The sequence below is a fragment of the Jaculus jaculus genome, chromosome 1 (genome assembly GCF_020740685.1).
Source record: "Jaculus jaculus isolate mJacJac1 chromosome 1, mJacJac1.mat.Y.cur, whole genome shotgun sequence".
NCBI classification, from domain to species: Eukaryota; Metazoa; Chordata; class Mammalia; order Rodentia; family Dipodidae; genus Jaculus; species Jaculus jaculus.
This window is the reverse complement of record NC_059102.1, coordinates 288735419-288743132: the sequence shown is the minus strand read 5'-3', so window position 1 is coordinate 288743132 and position 7714 is coordinate 288735419. Positions and strand designations below refer to the sequence as shown.

The window sequence follows — 7714 nt, the reverse complement described above, 5'->3', positions numbered from 1 at the left end:
TTACTCAATAAATATGAACACAATTATATGGTAAAATGTGAAATTTAAAATATGGGCAAAATGCAGGGAAATTTATATTAAAACTTTATAAAGTTTCAAGAATGGTATAGTAGTAATATTTCCCTGGAATCCATCCATGTTGCATCTAAATAGGTGATGAAGAGTAAATCTACTAGGCTTCTGAAAGTTAGTAAGTGTCAAGAATTGAAGCTATGACTATTGCCTAAAATCACTGCTATTAATCAAAGAAAAATGAGAAAATGTGGCACAATTTATCAATTCAAAATATAACACTTGAATTTTGCAGGACTTTGAAAGATGCATGATAGTTTTGGAGATAGAAATTGAAGGATGATTAGATTAACTACATCAATTAAGTTACTGCATGGTGCGATGCATTTTTCTGGGCTTGGAGTTTGATTGATGAAGGAGAAAAGCTATACTCTCACAGGAATGGAAACCTAAGCCATGTGCCATGGAAGAAAATTTCCAATTAGAAAACAGGACAATGCTGCATCAAAATTAAGAATGAGTTGCTAAGATACCAAGGAGCATACTTCTATAAGTAGGATTTAAGTATATACATTTGTGTCATACTCATATTTTTATTGATTTTCCATATTGATTCTTGACTTCAAAATTTTACTTTAGGCCTAATAGCTTCATTAGCTTATTTAAGTCTTTAGAATAAGCACAGTATACTTCCAAGTATGTTGCATATAGTAAGAGATCAGTATATTTCAAGGGTCTTAATTGTTATAAGATTAAGAATAGCGGAGATAAGGGCTGGAGAGATGACTTAGTGGTTAAGTGCTTTCCTGTGAAGCTTAAGAAACCCAGTTCTAGGCTTGATTCCCTAGGGCCCACATTAGCCAGATGCACAGGGGGTTCAAGCGTCTGGAGTTTGTTTGCATTGGCTGGAAACTCCCGCAAGCTCATTCTCTCTCCCTCTCTCTATCTGCCTCTTTCTCTCTCCCTCTGTCACTGTCAAATAAATAAATAAAAATCAACAAAAATATTACAAAAAGAATAGCTTAGATAGGAAATTTAAGAAGACAAAGAGGGTAAAGGAAGAGAATTTTTGGTATACTATACAAGATTTGAAACATAGTTAAAGAAATACTGCATCATCTCTCCTTGTATTCTGTAGTGGCTTACTGATGGTTTTCAGTTTTAGTCATATACACAAAGAGAGATTATGTGTGTATGTGCACACATAAATACACATGATGAGAGCCATGAGAATTATAGCAGTTAGCTTTAGGTCACTGTGGTACTCTTCTAAGCCAGGCACAGTCTATGAGAGGAGGAAGGGATTTATTTGAAGTTTACAGATATAGGGAAGGTGCGTAATGGCAGAAGAAGCTTGCCCGTTTTATAGGTCCAAGCAAAGAAAGAAAAGCCACAAGCCACCACAAGCACTACCAGCAAGCAAGCAGCAACTCAAGCACTTTGCATCTTTAGACTGGTGTGGTGGTTTGATTCAGGTATCCCCCATAAACTTAGGTGTTGTGAAGGTTAGCTCCCCAGCAGATGGATATTTGGGAATTAATGCCTCCTGGAGGGAGTGTATTGTTGGGGGCAGGCTTATGGGCTTTATAGCCAGTTTCCCCATGCCAGTGTTTGGCACACCCTCCTGTTGCTGTGGTCCACCTTATGTTGGCCAGGGGGTGATGTCCACCCTCTGCTCATGCCATCGATTTCCCCTGCCATCGTGGAGCCTCCCCTCGAGCCTGTAAGCCAAAATAAATATCTTTTTCCCAGAAGCTGCTCTTGGTTGGGTGATTTCTACCAGCAATGCGACCCGGACTGCAACAACTGGGATTTAGACTGGGATTCCTAATCTACCTGCACACCTTGCAGCCGAACCCTAGGATCTCCCCAGTGGCACTTGCTCCAACGAGAAGACTGAAGATATAAATTATAAGCATTAATAAACTCCTGAGTATATTGGGGGAAATTAAGTTCAGCCAGCACAAGAATATACTCCACTTACACTGTATTTATTTCATCCTTTATTCATGTGTACACTCATTTATTAATTCACCCATTGAGCACCAATTAAATAAAGGATCATTACACAAATCATTAGACCAAGTAAAGAAAATTCATATACCAAACAGAATTACCTGATAATTAATACAGATATTTATATTATTCTCAAATATGGGTCCTTTGTTCAAGGCAAGGCAAGGTATACCTGTATTGTCAGCCAGGCTAGATGGGGGTAAAGGTCAGACTCATGTGTATTCTTGTGTTGCCAGTGAAGTCAGACAAAGCAGAGCAGGTCAGAGCAGAGCACAATGCTAAATGAAAGCAGAACCACATTTATATGCAAGGGAGAAACCAGACTGGTTTGTAGATTTGGAGGGTAAGCCACAGAGCCATTCCACCTGGGCCATCTGCTAGACTGTCGGCAGCAGGGTGTGTTGTAGATCAGTCCCAATCAGCACAAGTTCTGGCTCTGCCAAGAGTTCTGTTCTTTTACAAGGGCAAGGTGCATGAGAAGTGTCATCTCCTAATTCTCTTTGGGCCACAGTCTCTATCTGAAACTACATAAAAAAGCTAGCATTCCGCTAACCTTCTTCATTCTTCCTTCCTAAGAAGAAACTTACTGCTGTTAGAGGGAACAGGACACCTACCGCTCTAACTTCTTCAGGCTGAGTGGAGTCATAGGATGCAGCAGTCAGAGTCTCTCTCACAGGGAGGCACTACTGTACCAGCCCAAGAAAGAAAACTGAGAGCATTCTGATGCCTCATCTCCAGCTTCAACTTGGCTGAGTTATCTGGTAATGTTAGTCAACTCTTCATGGGCAAATTGGTCTTTAATTCTTTGAAGAAATATCTGTTTATATGTATTTCCTGTTTCTTAAAATTGTGGTTGTGTCTTTTATTACTGAGTTCATGTTTTTTACATGTTTTGAATAAAAATTTTTATGATATGAATTTTATGATATGCATTATTTTCACAGATATTCTCTCTTTCTGTACATCTTTTAATTGGGTGAAATACAAGTTTCAATTCTTTTCCCCCTGTTCATTACTTTGTTCTATCTGAAAGAATCTAAGATAATGAAGATGTACCCTTATTTTACTTCTGATTTCTTTATACTTTCATATCACAGTCTAGGTACATATCATTCACAATTACTTGATTTTTGTATATTTCAAGTAAAAATTCTACTTCCTTCCTTACTTCCTTCTTTTTCAAGGTAATGTTTTTTTTTTGTTTTTTTTTTTTTCCTAGAAAATTACACGCACTCATGCATGAGCGGGCACGCACGCATGCACACACACACACACATTCTCTTCTATTCCCTGATACTGCTTCCCTGGGGTCCTTCTCTGTAGGTGTATGGGATTCACTGTGAGTTCATAAAGGCCTTAGTGAAACCCTATACAATATTGGGGGAAATATGACTCATGATATTTCTACTATGTCTGTGGCTCTCACAGTCTTTTACTCCCTCCTCCGCAATCTTCCCTGAGGCATGGTAGGCCTGTTGGCAGTCTAACTTAGTGTTAAGTTCTTTTTAGCCTCTAGATTTCTGCTATGATAGGTCTTGACTGGTCATAGTGTCTGCCACCATCACCCTGGTTCAAGACATTTTACTGTAATTTTATTATAATTACTTGTAAGGAGAAAGAGAGGATGAGTATCCTAGGGCCTGTTGCCAAGGCAAACACATCCCAGACACATGTGCCATTTTATGAATCTAGCTTTATGTTAAAACTTGGGAATCACACCAGGGTTTTTAGGTTTTGCAAGCAAACATTTTAACCACTGAGCAATATTTCCATCCCCCAATGCAAATTCTCAGACTATTCTTGAATGATCTTAAAGCCTGCTTAGAGACCATTTTCAAGAACCCTTAAAATCATTGCTAGGTATTTCTACCACTTTACTGACCACAATACCTTTCATCATGATGATGTCATACTAGCTTGATTACATTGACCTTCGAAATTGAATAATTTGAGAAAATCTGAAGTTTTATGATTAAAACTGCATATATTTGGTTAAAATTATAATTTGTACTAAGCATTTTATTTTTTATTTAGTTTTATTATCAAATTGCTTATTATAGATGTATGAAAATATGGTGAATATGCTAAATTCCCTATTCAAGTTTCTAATATATTAAATTCAAAATGTATAATCATCTGCATATGTGTGGTGGTTTGAATTAGGTGTCCTCTATAACCTCATGTGTTCTGAATGCTAGCTTTCCACCTGGTGGTAATTTTGGAATTGGAGCATTGCTAGATGAGGTGTGTTGCTGTGTACAGGCTTATGGGTGTTGTGGCCACTTTCCCCTTACCAGTGTCCTGCATACCCTCTTGCTGGTCATGTCTAGACTCTGTTCATTCCATATTTTCCCTGCTATCTTGTAGCTTCCCCTAAGGTTATAAGCCAAAATAAACCCTTTCCTCCTATAAGCTGCTTCTGGTTGGGTGTTTGTCCTTGCAATAACAAGGTAACTTCAACTGCAATTGCTATTGAGAAGTGGGGTCATTGCTACAAGCAACCTGACTGCTTTTTTAAATTTGAAGATTGATTTGTGGAAGTAATGTGGAAGGATTTTAAAACTTGGTTTAATAGTCACCTTGCAGTGCAGAAAGGTACATCTTGATAGATCATTCTGGTCAGAATTGAGAGAACTGTGGATTGTGAGGTTTGTCTTATAAGGGGAAGAAAGAACTTCATCACAACTTGTCTGCAAGCAGTTTGTGAGAAGCTTGGTGCATACTGCCTGCCTCTGTCCTGAGAACTTGTTCAGGATTGTGTTGCAAAAATGTACTGGTGTAAGTGGAAACATATGACACAAAAGAAATAAAATTTTCAGATTGGAGACAGAACCCACTGTGCTGTAATTGTTTGAGAGATTACTTCAATAAAATTGGGCTAGCTGTTCTGCTTTGGGACAACAGACTTCATTTTGAAAGCAGGGAACCTGGGTGCTGAAAGCATGTCCTGTGATTCAAAGTTGGCTTCACTCCCCCTCCTCCCAGGCTTAACAAGGTGGTAGCCCACCTGGTACTATGGTGTATAGTAACAAATGAAGGAGGGGTTCATTGGAAATGGCCATGGACAATGTGAAGGAGGTTTGTTGAAAAATCCCTGAACCGAGACATGATAGAACCATCAGAACCATCAGGATGAATGGCAGTCTGCAGTGGAGAGCCCCAGGCATTTTCTGACATGCCAGGACTGTGGAAACACTGCCACAGAGTGCTGAACTCTCATGAGGTAGTTTTCCCTAACTGTAAGCACGCTAGCTAGAGGGGAGGAATTGGAACTCCAGAGATTGTCACCAGTTAGAAATTTTTGAGCTACATTTAGGATTTGATATTTGCCCTCTTTGTTTTAGATCCTTCATTGTTTCATGTTTTTCTTATAATGTTATCTTTTTCACTGTGAATATTTATATTGTACCATTATGCTTACTGGTTTTGCAGGCTAACAATTGAGAGACCTTGGATTACAGGGACACTTAAAAATAGTGTCAGAATTTATAAAATAGAAAAAGAACACTTTTACAGTTGGACTTAATGTATGGCATATTGCACCATGGGTGATCATCATTTTATGTGACCCAGAGATGGAATATGATGATTTTAATTAGATTTCCTGGACAAACTCATGGTTCCTGAATGCTAGCTCCCCACCTGGTGGTAATTTGGGAATTGGAGACTTGCTGGTGGAGGTGTGTTTGGGGGGTGAGCTTTTGGGTGTTGTATCCAACTTCCCCTTGCCAGTGTTTGGCTACTTTGTCCAGCTGCTGTTGTCCACCTGCTGTTGGCCAGGAGGTGATGGCCAGACACTGTTCATGCTACAGTTTCCTCTACCATTATGGAACTTCTCAAAATAATCCTTTCCTCCCACAAGCTTCATTTGATCAGGAGCTTTGTGGCAGCAATGTAAAGATAACTACCACATTATGTATGTTTCTTATGATTTCCTATTTATGAGATTATTTTGGGACAAGGGAAGCAGCAGCTTGTAGTGAATGTCTCCATTTACCACTCCCAGTGTGCAAGAATCTTGATGAGTACAGATAGAGATTTGTATCAAGTGATTCACAGGGTAGAGCCTTACAAATGAAGAAATGGTCTCTAAATCTACACTTAAGAAATAAAAACAGAACTGTGTTTTTTCTAAGCCGGTGTTCCTCAAGGACAAAGCCATGTTCAGCTCGAGGGCCAAGATCGTGAAGTCATCAGGCAAGAAGCCTGACGAGTTTGAGTCCGGCATCTCCCAGGCGCTGCTCGAGCTGGAGATGAACTCAGGCCTCAAGGCTCAGCGGGAGCTCAACATCACCTCAGCCAAGGAAATTGAAGTTGGTGGATGGAAAGCTATCATAATTTTTGTTCCAGTTTCTCAACTGAAATCTTTCCAGAAGATCCAAGTTCGGCTAGTGCTAGTTCAGTGGGAAACATGTAGTTTCCATTGCTCAAAGGAGAATTCTGCCTAAACCAACAAGAAAAAGCCACACGTAAAAATAAGCAAAAGCACCCCCGAAGCTGTACTATGACTGCTATGCATGATGCCATCCTTGAGGACTTGTCTTTCCAAGTGAAATTGTGGGCAAGAGGATCTGTGTGGAATTGGACGGTAGCTGGATCATAAAGGTTCATTTAGACAAAGTCCAGCAGAACAACGTGGAGCACAAGGTTGAAAGTTTTTCTGGTGTCTATAAGAAGCTCACAGACAAAGATGTTAATTTTGAATTCCTAGAGTTTTGGTTTTAAAAAGATAGCTAAATAAAGTTGTCATTCACAATGAAAAAAGAACTGCAAACAAATGATCAAATGTTGATATCAAGTCTACATCAATTTGTTTAATTATCATTTTTATTCAGAGTATTTTTAGTATTACTAATGACAAACATAAAATAAGCGATTTTGAGGTAGGAATCTGGATCTCTGGCTTTCCTTCATACAAAAATTGGATCTTGGGCTGGAGAGATGGCTTAGTGGTTAAGCTGTGAAGCCTAAGGACCCTGGTTCGAGGCTTGATTCCCCAGGACCCACGTTAGCCAGATGCATGGGGGTAGGGGGGCACACGCATCTGGAGTTCGTTTGCAGTGGCTGGAGGCCCTGGCGTGCCCATTCTCTCTCTGTCTCTCTTTCTCTCTCTGCCTCTTTCTCTATCTATTGCTTTCAAATAAATAAATAAATAATTTTAAAAAATTGGATCTTTATGTAAGTAGCAGCATTGACTTCCTGCTTAGGTTGTCATATATATGCTGTGTGTTTATTCCCTGTCATTCCTTCTCATAGGTCAGAAATGAGGTCAGTGTCAGTTTTCACCTGGGCCATATTCTAATGTATAATATAATAGCCTAACTCTGATCAACTAAATAAACCATGTAAGCACTTCAGCATGCTCTATCATTTGAGAAACATAGTATTAAATGCCTGTGAATGAATTCATTTAACAGCATTGAAAATTATGTTTTTCTTATAGTGATTCTCAGGTTTCTATTATAACACTTCATTAGTAGAATCTCAAAATATTCCATCTATAGACCATCCTTATTGAACATTATGAGGCCTATGCCCCTCAGAATCCACAACTCAACAGAAACAGTAATCCATATCACCTGAAAACATGAATTAAAAACAAAAAAGAACATTGAGCTGCACTTTAGCTTCATGCCTCATTTAATATAACTGATCACTATGACTACAAAGAATAAACAATTAAAAA

The 7714-nt window shown here is 38.9% G+C and overlaps 1 pseudogene; it reads left to right on the top strand.

The window, feature by feature from the left end:
• Positions 1 to 6188: 6188 nt before the first annotated feature.
• Positions 6189 to 6753, top strand: LOC101595052 (annotated as a pseudogene).
• Positions 6754 to 7714: the final 961 nt, after the last annotated feature.